This window comes from Ambystoma mexicanum, chromosome 11 (assembly GCF_040938575.1).
Source record: "Ambystoma mexicanum isolate Mex_15411 chromosome 11, UKY_AmexF1_1, whole genome shotgun sequence".
NCBI classification, from domain to species: domain Eukaryota; kingdom Metazoa; phylum Chordata; class Amphibia; order Caudata; family Ambystomatidae; genus Ambystoma; species Ambystoma mexicanum.
In genome coordinates, this window is record NC_090934.1 from 586,269,684 (window position 1) to 586,293,051 (window position 23,368).

The following is a 23,368-nucleotide window of genomic DNA, read 5'->3' on the forward strand; positions in this document are numbered from 1 at the left end:
TACTGGGCAGAGTTGTGGCCAGAGTTGCAGAATGTACTACCAAAGTCAATGTTCATATGCTCTTGCTAGCACCAGAAATACAAAAACAGTGCAAAACTCTTCCAAGACTATGAGGAACCCTACCATGGGCAGTAATGCAAAAACCAAATAGAAGATAGCCCGCCCTAATGCAGCACTGCTGAGTACTGCTCATGAAACAAAGGGATGTGGTTACAATAGGCACCTGGTAATCTGGGAGCTGATGCCAAGTAGTGGGGCAACAGTGCTGGTATAACCAAACATTGCAAGCTTATCAATGCCACTGTGGGAGTCCCACGCAGCTCTTGCTATTTCCTTGGAGGCACTTATCTCCAAATTGGTATCACTTCCAGCATCTAGGTGGGACACTGCCCATCTTGAAATTGTCCACAATATACTTCCAATATGAACTGACTGTGAAGAGCAGTATGTAGTACTCTTTCATAGCATCACTCTTAATATGCTTGACATTCATGTGCACTGTCCTCTGGCTCGATCTCTGCACAGCCTTCTTGGATTTTGCGAAAGTCGCCTCTGTTTTTCATCTCTATGTCAAGTTGCGGGGGAATATAATGGGTGGCACCTCACTTCACCATTATGACCATCATTAATTTAAGAAAGGCCTATAAGCTGTACAACTTTGGATCTCTCAAGATATTATGACATGAAACTGGTCCATAATAACTCTATACTTATTATTACTCTGTTTGAAATTCCATTACTGTGCTAATGGGTGATAGGATCATTTATAATGTCCTGAACGGATTTACTCCTGGATGAACAGCTCCCTGTTCACCATGATTTGGCAATTTGGCAATGGGCACCTGTCCTATTCTGTACAAACACACACGCAACACTGCTCTCCCTGAAGAGCACGAGCCACGAAAGAACATTAGGAAAGGATAATTACTAAAGAAACTTGATGGCTATGGATTAATTTGAAAACATGAACAGATACTGATGAATATGTTGGGAAGGGCCCCCCCAGGCGTTTTAAGTAAGGCCAGATGTATTCAAGGCATTGTGAGGAGTCAGGGGGGAGGGAGAAAATAAAATGGATGCTTTCCTGTCCAGCAGGACCCTATCCTATTGTAACCGATTGTAGTGTAATCATATGGTGTGGCCAGAGTGGCGGAGACATCGCTATTTTGCGTAGATATTAATAATCCTAGGTAGAAGGGAAGGCTTGCACACTAAAGGCGGTATTGCATGCACTAGGCCCAAATCCACAAGGTTACAGAAATCTCCAGTCATGCCCGAGCTCCCATGTGGACAGTTTGCACCTCCCACCCGCCGTACTGTTTATTCTTTGTTCTTGTAAGTGTTGCAAAGATGTGTCTTTCACCCAAAAGGAATGTGCCTGACAATGCCACGATCAAAGGCTGGCACTTTGGCCAAGCCTGACTTGTCCTATTGCCGAGTGACCACGAGTTATAACCCATATAACCGACTAAACCCTAGGATCCCCGAATTGCATGATATCAGGTGCCCTTTGACCACCAAACCCAAAGTAACAAGTACTGAAATGTTCAAAGAGGAAGGATAGGGTGTATCATTGAAGCGACAATCGTGTGATTTGTATTGCGAGGTGCTGTGAGGGATAAATTATAGTTCCGAACGAGGGCGGAGACCTTGGAGCCTATGGCGCGGAGGGAGTGAGTGAAATGTGCATGTGAAGGTTAGAGTGCCCTGGAACCTCCCGTCTGTCTGTTTTAAGGCATGCCAAGTGCACAGTATGAGTGATAAACAAGCTGTGTAGTAGGAGTATAATTATTTTATTTTCTGACCTTTGACAAGAGAAGATGAGCCCCGTAGAAAGACGGACAGTCTGGGCTGGGACCAATAAACTGCAACCCCATATGGATAAAGGCAGCACCTGTATGGGGCCTGTACTGTAGGTATTGCATAACTTATGACAATGTTTTGCTTTATATGTTTCTGCTTGTGCCTCTCTTTGGCAGAACGTTCTTAGCAGCAGAGTTCTTCGCTGTTGCTCTTATCTGCGCATGAGATTAAACTTGTTATTCTTACAAGGTTGACGTGGGCCTTTCTTCCCTAGTGGGTTGTATTATCTGTGGTGTGAGCGTACAGGGGCTTGCTTTCAAAGACTAGCAAACTATAGAGGTACAATTGCTCACAAGCTCAATGACATAGTGATAGATATGCAGCTCTCAATGTTTGCTTCATGGAGATTTACATAGTTTTATTGTGATTGATGTTTGACACTTATATATTGATGTCAACAAATTGGTATAAACCCAGAAAACAACACGTGTTAAAAACACCTGCCTCTCCTACTGCCTGGGTGTGACATAGTTAATATATATATATAACGAAGGAAAGGACATGGTACCAATGACCATAAATATTGGTGACCTCTGTGAACCTCTAACATGTTCAGTCCTGACAAAAGTGGACTAGACAATGTGTATGAATCATATACAAATATATCAATTGTCTTCATTAAATCAAATATATCAATTGTCTTCATTAAATAATCACACAAAATCATTTGCTAAATAGACTTGATAGTTACTAAAGTGTATAAATCCAAAGGTTTACAAAACATTGGTCTGCAAACACAGTACGACAAAGAAACAAAATTAATATGTACATTCAATAATATTGGCACCACATTAAATACACAAAATAGGAACAGATATATGTTGAAATATCCTCATTTATTTTGAAGAGCCAGTACTCCCACACGGCTTAATAGTTCGCAATGAATCACACCTATTTTTAGATAAAATATTAGGCAAGGAAGATCAAGTGGAGCTACATAGCCAACAAGCGTGGCCATGACTGGCTCATCGTGAGTGTTGAAGCAGATCGAGATAGATTTAAACAAAATCCAAGAGCAGATTAAGAAACAATTGGACGGTTAATCCTTTAAAACGAAATTAGACCAACACATGAAAGAAATGTTGAAGTTTAAAACAGAGACTACCAATGAAAGGATTGCAAGAATTAAAAATGATATACAATCCTTCAGTCATGAGAAGGCTCTCCTTACAACTCTGATAGCCACAAGTTCGGAGTTCTTACTGGTGACATCAATCGTAATAGAAAAGTAAGATTTGGGGATACTTCTTGCAGCTCCAGTAAGGACAGCACTACAACTGAAAATGGGAATAGCAATGCCCCAAGTACTAGTCATGCTGTGAGTGAACAGGAACAGAGATCACAAAGATGTCAGGGGAGTAGAGGGAGAAATCGGTCTAGGCAAGGGAGACCTTTAATAGGATGAGGCACCAACAGAAGAGACTGGAACAACGGACAAACGCAAACAAGAAGCCAAAACCCACGGTAGTCAATTTGTCATCACACCCTTTGAGTGCTGAGGAAGAACAGACCCTAGGTAGAGGTTTCAATTTTGTAATCTCTAAACTACATAATCCATTTGAGTTTAGAGCAGAGTTCCATCAATTGATGCGCACAATTAATTTCAGGGATTTGTTTTAGTAATCAGATTTTGAAATCAGCACTTACAGAGAGTTGCATAATCCTTCTACTTTTAGTCCTCCTTTCCATACTCACAGCCCTGAGTCTTTGGTATTTGAGAAAAAGGTGTTGGAAGATGTGGACAAACTGAAATATATTAAGTGGGCAAATAATTCCAACTTGACTAAGTATCAGAGTAATCTCTTGCAGAATGTAGCTAACAACCATGGGGTCATCCAGACACAAGCTCTCTTTACCTACACTTACGCTCCCGTACAGGGAAGGAGGGATACAACTACCCGATCTGCAAAGGTACTATCTAGCTGCACAGCTCAGCCACATGACGAAATGGCTCTCCGATGACCCGTCAGCTGAAGTGGGGCTCCTGCGACATGCGACCTCCAAGCTATTCCCCAAAGAAATGCTTTGGAACCTGACGAAACAAACATCCGAAGTTCCCATGATTGTTACCCTGGGCAGGCAGATATGGGCCAGAACTGGCTTCCTTCGACAATTAAAACATCCCTACAATCCCAACACCCCCATTCTGGCGGATGTATGCAAAACTCAGGCAGACTTAGCGACAGCCAGGAAATGGGAGAGAGCCGGAATCTACACATGGGGTGACCTGTTTGAAGACGGCATGTTCAGAGAACTTGAATCGCTACAAGCTAATGAAGGCATCTCAAACACCCAATTCCTGTGGTACCACCGCCTCAAGCGTACAGCCAGGGTACAATGGCCTGTCTGGCCAGCGGAACCCCCACCGGACCCCCTCCTCCAGGAGATGTACGATCTAGCAGACGGTTGGAAGCCGGTCTCCCGCTTATACATCAAACTGAATGATAGACCCAATCCAAAAAGCGCATCTCTGAGACAAAAATGGGAAACCGAATTAGGGACCACACTAACTGACAGTGAATGGGAGCGAATACTACTATACCCCAAAGCGGTGTTGAGGAACATTAGATTCAAACAAGTTCAACTGAATGTGCTATACAGAACATACATGACCCCACTAAGAGTTGCTACCTTTAACAAACAAGCATCACCGAACTGCCCCTGGTGCGGAAATGATAAAGCGGACATGATCCACATGTTCTGGACCCGCACCAAAACGGTGAAATTCTGGTCCATGGTGGAAAGCACTTGCACCAAAGCGGGACTCACAAGATATGAGTGGAACCCAAAGGAATGCTTACTGGGAGCCCATCCCAGACTCAGCAAATACAAACACCTGGTCAAACTAATGGACCTAGCCTGCATCCTCGCACAAAGGTCCATAGCTATGGCATGGAAATCACCAGGGGGCCCGAGGCATGGACGTTGGCTTAAGGACCTGGAAAAGTGGACAAAGGCAGAGACCAGAGCCTGGCAGGATGGAATCCACTCAAACGATGATGACTCCACTGACACCCTAGAATCATGGAAGGCCCTGTTGCGCGACATCCAATACGCTTCGGATCACAAACCCCCCTGAGCTCTCACCCCTGCCAGAGACTTGCCTGGGGTTTACCCCCAAGAAGGACAACCCGGAAACCCATCCCCCGTGACCTTGGGTACACTGACTACCGGCCCCTCTCCCCCTCACCACAATTAAGAACAATATGTTGAGCTATGAAGACTGTGGTAGTTAATTAGTTGATGTTTGTTTGTTATGTTACCGTTTGATGGTTATTATGTACTTATATAAATGCCAATAAAATACTTTAAAAAAAAATAGTCTTAATGAATACAATGGATTACATTCCGGAGTGTAATCATTTACTATCAGATGAGAACAACTATGGAGTTTTGAGTATGGATCTGACTAAAGAAATGGTAAAGGTGAGTAAGACAAAGGTTAACAGAGCTTTGGACTCACACACACATGATCAGTAAGCAAGAGGCTGACTTTCAGATTAGGGAGAATGGCAGGATTCCTGTATTCTACATTCTCCCTAAAATCCACAAGAACCCCTGGAGACCCCCGAGTAGACCCATAGTTTTAGGTCTGAACTGAACATTAGAGCCTCTTTGTAACTATGCAGATTAATATTTGAGACCTTTTTTGCAGTAAATGAAAATCTCTATACAGGATACCAAAGATGCTATCAGTAAGATAATGGGTTTCGAATGTTCCCCAACTACACATTTTATGATGTGTTTAGACATTTAAGTCTTTGTACGCCAAGATACCTCAGAGAGCCACTGTTGAAGTAGTGGAGGAAACATTGTTACACAGAGTAGATGATAACCCTCTAAGTAATGCCTTTGTATTATGGTGCACTGAATATTCCCTAACCTACAATTATTTCCTATTCCAAGAGGCAGTGCTATTTACAGATAGATGGGTCAGCCATGGGAGATGCCATCACATCCAATTTAGCGAACCTCTATGTAGACATGTTTGAGAATGTAACTATTTACTCTGATCATAATCCTTACAAATCCCATTTAGTACGATGGCAGCGATATATTAAAGACATCTTCATTCTTTGGGAAGGCTCTGTAGATAGTGGCAACATGTTATCTGAGTGGCTTAACGATCATAATAGATATCTAAAATTCACTAAAAACAACAGTGATACATACAGAGGTCAACTTTTTAGATATCTCTATCATCATGAGGGAAAACATTTAGTAAAACCCTACAGTAAAATGACAGACAAAAATGCTTTATTTCACTATGCTAGCCATCATGCAAAGCATATCAAAGACAGTTTACCCTTCGGCCAATTTCTTAGATTTAAATGAAAGAGCAGTATGAAGGAGGCCTATGAAAAAGAAGCAGATACATTGTTTGATAAGCTGACTGATCAAAAAGGTGTTTGAGGTTATCCTCAATATATACCAAACGGGCATATAACAACAATAGAGAGGCATTATTAGAACATACTCTGAGATCAGCAAAGAAAGAGCCTGCATTAGTGTTTGCTAATACTTTCACTAACCTCTCAAACAGGATCAAATCTGTAATCATGAAAAACTGGTGGAAGGTATTTCCCAAAACATTTTTACCACCATTGGTGCCGTGTAAAAGGAATACAAATATCAGGAACATAGTAGTGAGGAATAACATTAAGAACCAAACTCAATCAACTGCTAGACAGACCACAGTGTGGGGTATGAACCCGGTGGTGGGACATTACCCATGCAGGTCTGGCATTATGTGTAAATTCACCAGCAAGACCACAGAAATGGACATTGGATTAGAGGCAATTTGTCGGGTACGAGATCACACTAACTGCAACAGCAACAATGCAATATACATGATCACTTGCAGATGTGGGCTGCATTACTTTGGAAAAACTAACAGGAAATATAAGAGCAGGCTCTTTGAGCATTGTAGTTGTATTAGAAATAAAATAATACAAGCACCTTTAGTGAAGCACTACTTAGAGTGCTCTCATTCTTTTGAAGAGATGCTTTGTGTTATACTTAAGAAAATTAAAGTGCGGGAAATTGAACAGAAACTCATTTTAAGAACGAGCAGTCATATCCCCGTCCTTAATGAGAATGTCGAATGGCATAATGTGCCCTTAGGTTGTTTGCTTTGCTGACAACTTGGATGCTCAGTGAGCGTGGGAGGAGCTGTTCATAGGAAGACTGTAAATACCGTGAGGTATTAGTATTGAGGGTAATTTGACATGCCAATATTGCTCTATAACTGTGTGTCCTACCTTTATGCTAACAATGCTCCATGACTTTATGTAATACCTATGTACGAAGGGATATGGGTATTTCAGGTGTTTGTCTTCCCTTCAGAGATGTTATGATATGTGAGACAACTTAAAAATACAGCCCTATTGGTTCTGGGATTTCCAAGATATCATTTTGGCCTAAGTAACAACATAAATTGTTTTTCAAAAAATTGTTGCAGATATGTGGAGATGCGATTACATCACGTATACTTAATCATATGGGATGGATGATGTTAGAGTGCTTTTCCTTAAATACACTCCTTTAGTTGACACATTACACGTACACATTCTTTGACAACTTTTTTCGGCTTCCACAGCAGTCCATGCAGAATGAGAAACCACTCCAGGGTTGCTGAAATAATATGCTGAAATAACGTGACCGGTGCATTCTAGTAGTATTGATGTTTTCCATTGCAGAATGTTGCCTACGTTTGTACTGAGTTGAGAGGAGCAGCTATAAAATTGATGGTGGCCATCTTGACTGCTGTATTGTAATCTAATCGAATGGAGATTCCGTGTGTAAATGGCAAGTAAATGCCCAGTGACTTTCAATGAAAATGCTGCTTTCATGTATTTGACTAGATGACCAGCTATAAAGCATATCCAGTGATGATCTCACGGCAAAACAGCTGTGGCAGAAAAAGACGATTTTAAAAAAATGCATTTTCCGATGCATTTATATGTGGGGGGGTGGGTCATGGTTCTATATATATATATATATTAAGGGGATAATGGGGAGTTACGGGAGGGTCTTCCCCTGCATATAAATACATGGAAAAATGCATTTAAAAGGGCAGCATTTTCTGCCGTGACATTTTCAGCCGCAACATTATCACATTGAACCGTAGAAAGTGAATGGTGGCCATATTGAATACTGTATTGTAATTTAGTTGAGGGAAGAATCCTGTGTGAAAGAACAAGTTAATGCATAAGTGCGTTTCAATGAAAATGTTGAGGCTGCGTTTGATTTCATAGCTCTATGTATGTTTGGGACTAACTGCTTAGATTATGTGAATTGTGTTTTTTCACAGGGTCTATGGTAGCCATAGCTACACGTTGTTTTACGCACATAGACGTTCAGGTGACATGCTATAAAGTTCATGGTGGCCATGATGGGTGCCGATACATTACTCGTCACTGTGGACGACACACCTTTTCTGGACCTCCATACTCAGAGAATGCCAGTAGGGGCATGGATCCCCTGCTTTCCTGACCTGCCAGGAAATCAGACCCCTACGGCATGTCTCTCACTGAAGCACCGGCAATGTTTGTAACAGTGCCGGATTTACCGCTCTGCCGCCACTTGTGATATCCTGTTGGCACCGGTATATCAGGTGGCAGAATCAATGGTATGGGGTTGCGGAAACCCAATGGCAGCACCGGCGGGTTACCACCAATTTCATAACTAGACCCATTATCTTTATTAAATCATCACACAAAATAATGTGTTAAAAAAGACTTTATAGTTACTAAAGTGTATAAATTCAAACGTTTACACAACATTGGTCCACAAACACATTACAATAAAGAAACACAATAACAATGTAGATTCAATAATATTGACACCACATTTAACACACACAAAAGGAATATTTATATGCCGAAATACCCCTATTTGGGTCTTAATTGGCTCTACATGTTTCTGTCCCTCTAACGCAACCTAAATATCTTGGACATTCATCAGGGGCTGAAGGTAAGAAGTAACATGATTTCAGACACTTATGTGAGCATAACACAACGACTTCCAAACAAACGTAAAGGGTTTTCATAATCTAAAATAGAAAAGGAAAGAGAGAAAGAGAGAGGCACCTTATTAAATAAAAGTGACCAATGCTATTGTATGGACAAACAAATTAATAAAAATGCTACATCTGTTTATGCAAAATTATTATAAACGGAGTATGTGCATCCTACGCATGAAATATCCTTATTTTTGGATTTCCAAAATCCTGTCTTAACCAATAAGACACCCAATCAAATTGCCTAACTTGGCAGTTCTGCAAGGCAAATTCCCATAGCAAAACATTAGGGAGAGTTTACATAGCACTAAACAGACATCCTGGCTCGACCATTAATACAGAGTCCCATTAATATCCACACAAATGCAACACAACTTCATGTACCTGGTTCTCTTTACCATCTTGGGCCAACAAAGTGAATTCTGATGCAGAAAAGAATATATGAATCCACCACATTCATTTGATGAATGTTTAATATTTTTATTGCGCCGATATCACTGGAACCTGTCTCTGTAGACAAACAGAAAGAACTTGTAAACTATTGTACACAAGGCCCAGAAATAGGCCAGAACTTAAAAGGTACAGATTAATGAAATAAACCTGCCACCCCCAAATGAAAGCCGCTATTGCATTTACCTGCTATTGCACACGGAAACCTCCACATTGAAAAGTAGTGTATCGGCATCCAACATGGCCACCATCACCTTTTTACAGTCCAGATAAGGATGTATATCAACTTAAATACTGAATTTAATTCATACACATGTTAAGCGGACCAATTAAAAAAACGGATCCGCTTGAGGCATTGGATGTGGTTCCTTTTCCCGTGAGAACCGTTGAAAAGGCAAGGAAGCAGTTTTGGCCATCTGAGAATATTCCTGGAGAATCGCATTTGGTGACAACATTCCCCTCCATTGGAGAGGCTTACTTCTACCTGTAGAGATTACTTTCGAACAGAAAGTTTCGACTCCAACATGTGCATTAATTAAGTTAAGTATTTCAGTTGATCCACGTCCTGATGAAGGCCCTTTGTTCCACTGGAGGAAACATCATGGATGAATGTATTTCATCATAACTTGGACCGAAACACAGTGTTGATACCTGAATATCAACATTTAATGTGTGGCGTCTGTTTTTGTCATCCTGAAGGGGGGTTAGACTCCCTGTCAGTTATGTGAGTTCCTAAACGTTGATACATTGTAGATGTTGAGTTAGAGTGTCCATTTATGATTGGAATTGTGTTAATCACACATGTGATCAGTTGGGGACCATGTTCAAAATAAGATTTATATATTTTTTTGAAAATAGTGTGCCACTGGATTTATTATCCAATATAAAGTAATTACACAGGCTGAGGTGTCCCCTTTTTGAGGCATATGAGGGCAGGGTATCCTACTCTGTGCTTTTGGTATACTATATTACACCCCGTTTTTTGAGTAGGTGTCCTCTCTATGGATAAAAGATAGGGGTGACACTGTAGAGTTTTCCCCTCTGAACAGTAGCCACAGTGTATGGTTGCAGGCCATTCTCTGGTTATACTATTGAAATTGACACTGTGAAGTTAAACGTCATGCAATGCTGAATATGTACTTTGGATAGCAGTACTGGTCACCGAATGGCAGCCACAGGCCATGACATGTGTTCTGTGGTACATGGCTGCATTCCAGATACTGTGCATACAGCCCATAAGGCCTGGCTTCATTAATGCCATCAATTATGTATGTGATGCTATATATGATGTTATTGGTGATATCATCATTGATTACATTTGTAATGTCATTTGAGATATCATGTGTGAAGTCATGAACAGTGTATGGAATTGCGGAATTACGATTAATTAGCTTTCCTAGAACTGATAAAGTTCAGTGGTGTTATGATTTGTACTAAAGCCATGAAGACACCTCAGTTGAACGTTTTGTTTCTCTGGAAAAACTGGGAAACATCTATACATATAGATAAAGATAAGGGTCAGTGGGCCCGGGTATGGGCAATGTCAATGCCTTGGGCACAGTGCCACTGATGGCAATGAGGGAGTTTGACTGTGCTGGAAGTCTGGGGGCAGGGGTCATTGTGTCTGGAGCATGTCCAAATGCCTCAATGCATTTCCTACAGGTGGGGTTCATGTATTCAGAGCCATAGCTGAAGTGCGTGCCCCGGGCATAGCCATGCACAGCATGGAGAATGGCCATTCTATATGGGCATTACATGCAGGGTCACTTTGCTTGTGGCATGACCTTTAGGGATGCCTCAGGCACAGTTACCACAGGACATAGCCAGAATATTGCTACAGGTCGGGTCACTGTGCATGGGTCATGGCTGAAATCCATGTCCCAGCCTCACTCCCTGCAGGGTATGGCCACAGCTCATTCCCTCGAGGGACTGTAGGTTAGGTTATATGATTATATTATATCACTAAATAACACTACATATTTGCTGAAGAATATTTGTTAGGGAAATTAGGAGCTCTTGGCTAGAGGAAACGTTAGGTTAAAAGGACATTTTGGGCCTCATTCCGAGTTTGGCAGTTATTTCATGGCAATTCTGCTGAATTACCACCAAAATGGGTTACCGGTACCATCACCATGGGTTAACCACAGGATTACAAGTGGTGGTAGGGAAGTGTTAGTCCCCATTTTAGGGATTCACAGGACTCCATTTAGTTTAGGTGGAATCACGTAAATCCAGTAATTCTGTTGATTTTTGGCTTTCAATCCTCCACTTCGCTGCCAAACTCAGGATCTGACAGAGCGATAAAAACAGCAGTAATTCTGTTACTGCCCAAAAAGTGCCAGTAACAGAACTACTATCACTTTTTTACCGGTCCGCCAAGCTCGGAGTGAGACCCGCAATAAAATGCACCTTCTTCATCATGCACCACTCGTGATGTTACACAATGAATCACTGATGACGTCACAAATGACATCATTGATAATATCACTGACTACATCATAAAATGGCCTTACCAATTTGGGCACACCCTGAAGCTGTATTCTGGTAAGGCCGTAGAATAACTTTGAAGCATGGCATCAGAACACAGCCAGTGGGGGCAGCACGTGACCCCCATGTTACATGGAGAATCATTGATCCAGCTGCATGAAGCCTATTTGAAAGTGAAAAGCATATTTAAAGAATGAATTTAAAGTTATTGTGCACTGTGTCACCCTTTGGGTTCTGGTTCCCTGTTCAGAGGTTGCAGATTCCAGATACAGATTGATATTTCCTTAAAAATGTGTACAAGTAATGTTTACATTTCGTATTAAAATATAGAAATGTTTACATATGACTTCGAATACTTTCGTTATACAGGAAGACCATGTGAGTGGCAAAGGAGAATTATATGCATCACAGTAAGAAAATATCATAACATAATGTTAACTGCTTCACTTTCTCCTCCATTTTGACTTGAAGCGAGTTTGTAAGAGACTGTAGAACATTGGTTGAATGGGAGGGTGAAGCAATCGACGGCCACCTGGTACTTGGATCATTTCTACAGGGAAACAGAGGGTTCTATAGCAGGGACCTGCCATGCATCTGCTGGAGAATGAAACGTGCCTTGGCCTGCCTGGCCAATAAAATGAAAGGAGCCTACAGTGGGTAACTCTCTTGCTTGACTCTTCTTACTTTTGAATATTAAGTTGCTGCTGTTTGGAGAAACACATTTTCGATTTAGGACAGGAGAAGTAGAAGAGGAAAGTAAGGAGCTGATACGCTGGCGTCTGCCACCTGCTGCTGGAAAACAGAGATCCACATACAATGATGATGAACGATCCAGGGTGCTGAAGAAGTCCTGCAACTTGGGAACCAGGTCTTGGGCATGGCACAATGCCCTCCAAACCTACCCCACCCACTGCAGTGGCTTGCAGAGGGCCCCATGGTGTGGAAGGGCTCAGGGCAATGGTTGAAAAAAGGAGTAAATAAATGCTGAGAGAATTCTAGAAGGTGTTTGAGATGTAGGGGTGTAACTTAGGTTTGTCCAGATTTGAGTGATTGTTTGTCACCTGGTGTTCTGCTCCATCCGACATTGGGCCTCATTACGACCCTGGCGGTACAGTGACAACGGTGCCGGTAAGCTTACCGGCACCGTTGTCACTGTACCGCCATACTACGAGTTGTGCTTGCGGGTCTCGCTCTGCCCGCCAGGTCGGACCTGGTGGGCAGTGAGGCACCCGCGAGCACAACTCGTCAGATGCACCGGCACCATTGTGAACGGTGCCAGTGCATCCAACTCCCCATTACCATTCAGCCCTATGGGGCCGTATAGGGATGGGGAGTCCCTTATTACCGGCGCCCGGCAATGGGGACGACCAGGTCCACCAATGTCGGAATCCAAACGTTCGTCCCCATTGCGGGGTGCCACAATATTCACAAGTTTGGCGGCAGCTGTGCCTGTGTTACAGGCACGGCTACCGCCAAACTCGTAATGAGGCCCATTGTGTCTTGCCCAGGGACCTAACCAAAAGCAACATTGGAACTGTGGCACTTGAAGTCTGTAAACCAGGGTAAGGAACCGAGTTAGTTTGGGTGAGATTAATAGGCAGGCTCTTTTGATGGATCTTTTATACTTCAAAGAGTACTTTGTTTAAAATGTACATGGTTGCATTGAATTGTTTTGCCCTACCAAATGCATTATTCAGAAGACAGTAGTACAATGCATTTTGCTGACTGTTGTTTTTAATGTCTTAAATAAGCATGAGCACGACGGTTCAGGCAAAATTTGAACCCGTAGAATTTCAGTGGGTTTCAACACGGTCCAACTTTGCAGGTTTTTCCCAAAGTTGGACATATGAGGATCTACTGGTTTTGACCTTGCCTTTATGTAAAGATGGATTTGTCGAAACCTTGTACAGTTGATGGTGGGCATTTGAAGACCAGGACCAGCTCAGGCTTGTTAGGGGAGAGATTCGTAGTATAGTTAGGTTAGACTAGATTTAAATCGATAATAAGGTCTCAGTAAGATTAGGTTAGCCTGTATATTTGGGGTGGATTTTAGCATAGATATTTTGTGTATGGGGAGTGTGAATTGTGGGTGATGGGGCAGTACAACCTATTTCCATTTGTGAATTATGGGTGGGGGCAGTACAAATCATTAGCCTTTTGTAGGCATAGGGGAAAACCAAAGCACTGAGAATCCCACATGCATTTCTAGGCATAGGAGAAGGCCAAAGTACTGAGAACCGCATGCACATTTTGTAGGTGGAGGCGAAGGTCAAACCACTAAGAAGCGCATGTATGTTTTGTAGTGATGGGGGAAGACCAAAGCACTGAGAACCTCACGTGCTTTTATTAGGTAGAGGGGGAGGACAAAGCACTTAGAACCCAGCATGCTTTTATTATGCCTAGGGGAAGGTCAAGCAACTGAGAATGCCACATTCATTTACTAGGCAAAGGGGAAGTCCAAACCACTGAGAAACCTGCATGTATTTTGTAGGCGAAGGAGAAGGCCGGAACACTGCCAACCCCATGTTTATCAGTAAAGGGAAGAAAAGACATAAGCAATGAATAGTGCACATGCATTTGTAGACATAGGGGAAGACCAATGCAATGAGAACACCATATGATTGTACGAGGTACAGGGAAAGGCCAAAGCACTCAGAACCCCCCACTGCATTTTGTAGGCTTAGCAGAAAGAAAAGCAGAAAGAAAAGAAATGAGAACCACAAATGAATTTACTATGCATAGGAGAAGACCAAAGAAGTGAGAACTACACATGCATTCTGAGGGAAGAGGAGAAAGCTAAAACACTGAGGACTCCACATGCATTTTGTAGGCATAAGGGAAGACCAAAGCACTGAAAACCCTGCCTGCATTTACCTGGTGTAGTGAAAGGTCAAAGCTCTGATAACAACACATGCATTTACCATGTCTGGGAGGAGGCAAAACCACTGAGAAACCCACATGCATCTATGGTAGTTACATGTGAATTCAATTAACAAGTCTGAATCTACTGCATTGCTCGAACATGGTAGAGAACAGGTTAAGGATTAGGGGAAGAAGCTATCTGTTTAGCAGTTTTCACCTGCTACAGCAGCAGCTGTTTGCATTGGGAAAGCCCAGATAGTATGTGGGTCTCTGCACCGGCCCCTCTGGTAAATCAGTGGTGGCAGATCTCTTCTTCTGCAATGAACAAGGATGTATGCCTCAAAAGAATCTGGTGAATACAAAGGGAATGTAGTTATGCATACAGTGCAAGTTGCAAGAGGGAGAAGGTATGGCACCAGCTCTGCAACAGAGAGAGAGAGCCACAGATTTGGAAGAAGAGGTGTTTACTGAGAATTCTCCACCTCATTGCATCTCATCTTTGTTCTACATTCCCTTAGGTTCTTCTGGAGCAGCACCAAGTAATGGGAGTGTGCCTGGATGCCGAAAGAAGCAGGTCAGGTTCTGGACCAAAGTATGTCAAATAACCACCTCAGAGGTTCTGCCAAAGGTACCGTACAGTGCTGTTGTGTACTTCAAACTAGTTTATTTGAAACCAAAATGAGTGTTGAAAGTGGGTAACAGAAACTGTATGTTATGTTAGTGAATGGTAAAAGGTGGAGTAAAGAGTGAACTGTGAGAATATTTTGTTGATGATAAGTGAGCTCCCAGAATGGAAAACACACTGTATCCATAACTGGTAATGGTTGAAGGGGTAGCTATTTTGTAAATCAGGGATTTAGATGTAACTGGATGAATGTTAACTCAACTCTGGCTTGACATCTATAGTATGGTTACTTTATTCTGGGACAAGATGTGAGCTTTGTCCTAATGGAAATTAAAATGTGGAACGTTGTGAAAAAATGCTTGATGATTTGTAAAATTGTTCCTTTAATATGACTGTATAAACATATGGCTACTGTATATACACTGTGCAGTTTCTCTGAAATGCCTCCTTGTACTGCACATAACGCTTCCATTTTCTTTATCTTTGGTTTCTTCCAGAACGTGACAAGCGACTGAATCCCCACCTTCTCTGCTTTGGCCATCCATGGGCCCGGGCCGACACATGCCGCGTCTGGCTTCTAAGTTGGGGGAGTGCAGGAGGATGTTGAGAATTCTGAGATGTCAAGTGCGCACTAAAAAGGGCTGCATAGATATAGTGTTGGAGAGAACAAATGGCCCTGTAAACACCTTACCGTTGCCTGTAGGTGAGTAGCAAACTGTAGGATGATGGTGACAGTAACCCTGAGGCGCACACTGTGGTCGCCCTTATTGACAAACCACAGCTCACCCCTGGCCACCAGAGTAACCCCCTACTTGTTCCACACCGATCCCCACATTGAGTTTGCCAACCACCATGTCTCCTTTATGTTTCTTGCCTTCTACCTCCATGTCATGTCTTCTCCTGAAATCCCACATCTCCACTGGCCCTGATGCATGACTCAATGGAAGAAGAGTGTTGGTAATATGCAGCCATATTTCCAACTGAAAACTGTCTCAGCTGAGGATGAGCAATAGATTATTGATTGGTGCAACTGCTTATGTTACATGAGTGGATACTGTTCAAACATTTGCTGACATAGGGCCTCATTACGACCCTGGCGTTAACCAATGGCGCTATTAGTGCCATGGTTAACGCCGGTAATTTACCGGATCCGCCATGGTGACATGGGGAATTACCGCCCCATTCCAAGGTTGGCGGGCGCTAATTCCCCATTTACCATTGGCCCTTCCCCATTCCCATTTTTGCCCCGTAGGGCTCAATGGGAATGGGGAAAGCGGTAATTACGGTACCGCAAAATACGGTACGGTAATCACCTTCAAGGTCCCTTTGCGGGTCGTTACCTTAACGGCTGGTCCAGACCAGCCGTTAAGGTCGGGACCCGCAAAGGGACCTCGTAATCAGGAGTTAAGGGATTACCGGTACCAGTACCCTTACCGTTACCGGTAATCCCTTAATGCCAGGGTCGTAATGAGGGCCATAGGGTCGAAGGTGATCATTTGCAGCTGAGTAAGAGTCAAATGAACACATTCTTATATATGGGAAGGATACATCCCTGAGGCCCACTCCATCCTTCTCCCATGCCTGAACCACCTCTTCTACACACCAAGCAGATCCCCGTCACAGCACCCATGGCGTGTCCCCTTTGACCCTAACACTCGTATTTAACACCATCCCAGTTCTCCCGTAATTTGTCACCAACCCCTCACCTTCACCTGTTCCTCTACTATTAGCTCTCTGCCCCACACTATCACCATCGAACCTCCAATGCCTACACATGACACACATCCTGCCAGGCCATACCCTTCCTACCAACCAAATGGGCAGCATGTATAATGATCCATGACACACTCACCCTGGTAAACAGCTATGCTGAAAACTCCTTGCTGTAGGTCACCCCCCCCCCCCCGCCCCCCGAATAAACAATTTTAATGTACTCATTACGGTGCACCTTGATTTCTGATCTCACTTAAAGCACTGAATATGAGTACAGCATCTTCATTAGTGGTTATTTGTTGATGCAATAACGTGTAAAATAAAGTACCAGTGTTTACTAATTGTATTACACAAGTTTTACTTTGGATAGCAGCATCAGAACATGGAAAGATATGACAGTAGGTAGAATACTTTTACCATACTCTATGTTCGTAACTCAGCTTGCACTGCATTACTACAAGTCCCAGCATTCATTGTGTTAACAGCACAAATCTTACTGTTGGCGCATAGCTGCAAGTGAATGCCTATCCCAGCATGAACTGTCCTAATAGCACAAAACTCGCTGTGGGTGCATATCTAGCAATTACTACAGATCCCAGCATAAGCAGTGCCACCATTACATTTCACATTAATGGGTGGTCCAGTCTCGAGGAAGGCTCAATTCTTTTTTTAGGATGTGTTCACAACACATTGAAGAAGCGCATGTAGTGTTGCTCGAGGTGTGCCTGACTGTGAGGCACCCTGGTGTGGACATCTATGTAGCGCTCATAACAAAGGTCAGTCCAGGCCAAAACACACTCCAGGGTAAAGCTCTATAAAATAATCTGCACTTCAAAGGCTTCCAAGAACACAATGGACATTTCCATTTCACAGGGATGAGAACAGTAGGCATTTATATTTCCTGCCTCAGCTCTTCATCCCACACAGATGTGCCAATGAAATAAATAAATAAAACAGAAGATTAACCTGCTCGTCCCTTTACAGTTGATGTCATTGAAATGTATACTTTCGGTTGGTATTCCGTGTTCACCTTGACTGTGAATGATAGCCCTCGTTCTGTATCTTGTCTCTTGGTAGGCATTTGTTAAAATTAAAAATACATTATTTATCCATTTTATACTGTATGTACTGTAATGTACACTGAATGGAGAGAAAGAGCTCTGACCAATACCATATTGTACAATGTGTGCACTACAGTACGGTAGACTTGTCGAGCAAAACACAAGAAAGTCTCGTAATGGATGCAAATGGGTACTGTATCCTTTTTGGAGGACAGCTCCAAAAAGCATGGTACTGTCTGTCATCTGTAGTAGAAACAGAACACATAGTTATCTCAGTTATTCCCGGTGCCACACTGTGGAGAGATTGAAGAGGTGAGCACATTTTTGCCCCAGGTCCATTGCCGACATGAAAAAAAGAAATAAATTATCCATATGCCACTCACCAATACAAGGGGTGTCGTTCAGGGCCAAGGTGGTTGTGAATCAGCCAAAATCTCAATGACACTGGGCCTCATTACAAGTTTGCCGATCTGGTAACAACGGTGCAGGAAAGCTACCGGCACCGTTGTTACCGGACCGGCAAACTACGAGCTCTGCTCGCAGGTGCCTTTCTGCCCGCCAGGTCTGACCTGGCGGGTGGACCGGCACCCGTAAGCAGACCTCGATGGATGCACCGCACCATTTATGAATGGTGCCGGTGCATCCGGCCTCCCCATTCCCATTGAGTCCAATGGGACTCAAATGGGAATGGGGAGTAATAAATACCGCACCCGGCAATGGGGATTTACGGGGTCTGCCGGGGCTGGAATGCCTGGTAAGTCCCCATTGCCGGGTCCCGGTAAATTCATGACTCCAGCGGCAGCCGTGCCGGTATTTACCAGCACGGCTACCGCCGGACTCATAATGAGGCCCACTGACTGTGAATAGTGAGAAATGTTGAATAATGTTGTTTCTTTGTTGTAGCAATTTGACGAGGCCAGCAAGTGGGTTAGGCTGCACACTACATCACTCAGTGAGGTGCTGCCACTGGGGAACATGTTGGAATTAGAACTAATCAACATCATACATGAATGAAGATGAACTGTCTGGCACTGTTCTTCCCAAATGGGCAATATGCCCTGAGTTGTTCTACCACCAACAGTAGTCTGTGCTGCTAGTAGCATTAAAGTGGCCTTACTAGGTAATGAAGCCACCTGGTTAGGCTCTGTTGGACCAGACATTGGGGGTCTAGGAAATGGTAGGCCTGGCCCAGAGTCAGGGGCATGTTGTTCCCTTGCTAGAGTGTTACTAGAGATGAGTTGGGGTGTCATCCGACACACTCTTATGGCCACCATCACAACTGCTGGAGTGTGCTGCACTTTCATTCTCTATGCTTAGTAAATTGCTCTCTAAAGACCCATCATTTTGCCACATCCTAAATTTCCTCTGCATCTAGAAGGTGCGCAAGGTACTCCTTTATGGGTTACTCCAATGAACTTTCTTCTAGCAGAGATTGCATATTACACTGCCTTCCGCCCCTTGAGAGTAATACCCTCTGGCAAGCTAAAGTAGTCCTAAACCAATGATCAGATTAATGGTGATGTCATGGCTGAAGATGTCTTCTAACCTGACATCAGCCTCTTCAGGAAATCCTGATCCCTCCTTTCCCCTGCTTCATGGTAAGGCAATGTTGTAGTGGTCCCAGCCAATCCTTTGCTGTGCCATCTGCTGGGGAGTAATCTCTGGCTCCTGCAACCCTGCAGCATCACCTCCTTATATGCCCTCTCCCCTCCACCCCCCTGCAACTCTGTGGCTACCTTTCCCTGCTACGCCTGGTTTACATCCCCCCCCCTGCCACTTTCAAGGTCAAGGTACTTGCCCACATTCTGTATGTACTCTTCGATGGACTCATCCATCGCAAACCTCCTCCAGATTGGTAGCCAGATCCTCCTCCTCATGCTCCTCCCCCTCAATATGCTTTGTCTCCCCCCCTCATCCACTGTCTCCTCATACTCAGCCACCAGCTAACCTTTTAGTGCTTTATTCCCCCTATCTTAGAGACCCTCAGCTCATTTGCTGGACTTAAGGACTTTTTAATTTTAATCCGGGAGTCAGTGAACCCTTTTTCTCACTCTTTCATGTGTTTTGACCTGATTTGGATTATGTCTTTCCTTTGGTTTTGTAGTCTGACAAACTCCATAGGCATCTACTTTTTCTATGGTGACACACAGCACCTTCAGTGCAGTGCCACAGAGAAGTCTGTTAGATTTTTTATAAGATTTAAATACCTTTTCTTGTGTGAACTACTGTTTACAAGGATAGTAAAGTGAAATTGACTTTACTTACCTTTTCTCTTTGTAGGTCCAGCACACACCATCTTATGTGGAGTGCTGGGGTGTTACCTAGTAGCCCCTTGTCCTATCTACTCATGTAACATTTTGTATGTTACCCTCACTACTTTAAATGGCTGGTGGCAGTGGTTTCATTTTCCTACCATTGTGCTTTCCTACTGAACCCTCAGCTGCAGTATAGCATCCATGGGTGATCATTTTGTCAAAATGGCCCCGGTCTTCTTTTTTCACAATTTTCTGTCTGTGAGATCTTTCCTGTGTATTACTCTGTGCGCCAAGCCAGGTTTGAGCCCTTTGTCCATTTTGTCTTTGGCAGGCTTCAGTCCTGAATCCTGCCTCTGGCTCCAGTGTGTCTGGAAGGGCAGGAAGTGATGGAGGTTCCCGAAACTCCCCTGTCCTTTGTCTCTAGGAGTGCTTGAATGCAACCAGTCCTTATTGGCTGGCTGGCTGGCCCTTCAGGACAGCCACCCTGCTGTGTGATTGACAGCCTAGGCTGTGCATGAATCAGAGAAACCTACTTAAAAGGTGAGGGTTTTGGGACTAGAGGCAGAGTCGACCACTGGGAAGAACACCCTACATAAAAAACATAAACAAAGCTTGCTGCATCCTCCTGGACCTTTGAATTGCCCTGGTGAAGCCCTGCTGCTGTGCTGAATCTCCTTTTTCTGATCGACAAGAGAAGCTCCGGAAGGGATGACTTCTTCCCTTGGGTTAGTGGGACCAACTAGCCCTGAGACAAACTTCACTGGACCATCTTCCCCGACTGGCTGTACTTCTTTGCTGCTGCAGGAACCGAGTGCCAGGGGGCGAGAAATCCATAGTTCAGTGCATCCTGTGAAATCTGGCCAGAAGCTCCAGGAGTCGCCTAAGGTCCCTACTAAAGCAGCATGACCAGAGCTCGAGTATCCTCACCAGAGTGCAGGACTCACGGAGTGAAGGAAGCCCAACCGGTATCCAAGATCCGCGGTGGTGTTGTTTACCGCGCGCTGAAACCGCAAAGTGCCATTTATCCGAAAAGAGCCAGTAGCTACCAATGACCTCCAATTGCTGCTGCTGGAGTTCTGCAGACGTCCTCCCTCTTGTCCCCATGATTGGGGCTCAGAAACCCAGGATCTTAATTGCTGCAACATGAGAGAATCCAGCTGGACCACTCTGCTTCAAAGCAGAGGTACTGTTCAGACTTGGGGTACTGTAGCATCTTATATGCAAGAATTGCAGAAGGTGAGATATGGAATACAGAATGTGTAGGGAGAATGTGGAATTTGGAAGGTTGAGAGTTATGTTATGAGCAGTTGGAAGGACGAAGTGTAACAGACCGGTGGGGCATGAATAGTGCTGGAGATATATGTAATACAATATATTACAACTACAATCAACGTATTGGCGAATATTTCAGTTACTTACCTCAGTGTCTTTAGCTTTGCTCTTCTCAGTTGGGACTTGTGGTGGCTACTTTTGTTACAGTTGATTTAAACTCTGCTTTCCACAAGTCTAACAGCTTGTGACCCTATAAGTGATTTCTACAAAACACGCAAACCTTCTGCAAGAATTTTTATCAACTACAAAGTGCCTCACCTCCATAGACTGTGCTCCATTTGGCTTTGGCTGTCCTGGCTCCCTGCAGACTCTTCTAGTCCATTGACTTCGATATTTCCGGTCCCTCAGAGTGATAACTTGTTTTTAGACTGTTATTGCTGAGCAAGGTATTGTCTAGACTTCATTGGAAGATTTGAGTGTACTCACAAGCCCTGAGAACCTGTTTAACCTTTTTCCCATCCCTTTAACCTTTCCTTTCTGCAAACCTTTAGAATCTGCAAAGTGTACTAGTGATATATAAATGTCATTACTGTCCTTGTGAATGAAGTCACAAGGTGTAGGAAGTGTGTAAAAAGCATCTCTAAAGAGTAACCACTAAACTTATGCTGATTCTGGAAAAGTATTTTAAAGTATATTTGATTGTTACATATCTTGCCCCTTTTAAAGAATGCTTATTTAAAAATGTATCTTAAATAAAAAAAGAACAATTTATAACTGAAACCTTGAGTATAAGTGTTACTTGGCTACTTGTATTTGCTAATTTCATTGCTACAGCTCTACAGCTCACATGTACCCCTCTTGAGGTAGGACTGGCTGCTCTGTCACACTACCAACGTGTATTGTACAGACCTATACCAAAGGGTGGCTTACCTAATACCAAGTAGACAAGTGCTGTGTAGTCTCACACAGTGCTACCACAACAATTATTGCCTAACACTGCACTCTGCAACCACCATCTCCCCCAGCTCAACCACTGTCAACTCCCCATCACACATTGTCTCATCCTCTGCCTGCCTCTCCTTCTCAGTGTCTTCCCCGGCTGTCTGACTCCTGCAACCTCTTAGAATGAGACAAAAGAGTAGTCCAGCTTGGCCTCATCTCCCCTGGCACCTCCTCCAAATAAAATGGCATGATGCCTAAGTTCCCAATGTGTCTAAGGTGTCAATGTGCAAAAGACAAAGCAAGTGGCAATGGCAAGAAAATTAATTCTCACAAGACTTACATCATGGGAAAGGGTTCACACAACATGGAAACAATAGGGAAGCTGGCTCAGCATATCACATGAAGACTTCTCTCGGCTACCACACAAAGGTTTCTCTATAAGCACTGGGAATTAAAGTATTTAAGATAATTTTGGGGGTGGGGGGGTTGTTAACACTTTTTTAAAAGGGAGTAAAGAAAAAAATGGAATATTATAGAGAGAATCTAGAGAACAACAGACACAAGGGGATAAAGCAGGGATTGGGAAACCACAAAACCACCACTAACACAATTCTCAAAAAACTCTCTTAAAATCACCAAACGCACTCCAAAATGCCTCCAAAACTAACAGTTTCTGTACCTGTCCTGTCCACTTTTAACCGGGGAGCCAGCAAAAAAAACAAAGTGAGCAGTCTTCAAGCTGGGCCTTCAACCGTCAGGAAATCCTGTGGAAATAAAAAGGGGAGATTAGGGCCTCCACCGAAAAGCCCAACTTCCC

At 43.4% G+C, this 23,368-nt stretch overlaps 1 long non-coding RNA gene across 1 annotated transcript in view; it reads right to left on the reverse strand.

The window, feature by feature from the left end:
• Positions 1-23,368, reverse strand: part of LOC138503596 (uncharacterized) — an 83,544-nt gene that overhangs the window by 36,244 nt on the left and 23,932 nt on the right. Inside the window, exon 2 of the long non-coding RNA XR_011279671.1 lies at positions 23,231-23,315. This is a non-coding gene — a long non-coding RNA (uncharacterized lncRNA). The remainder of the gene's footprint in view (positions 1-23,230; positions 23,316-23,368) is intronic.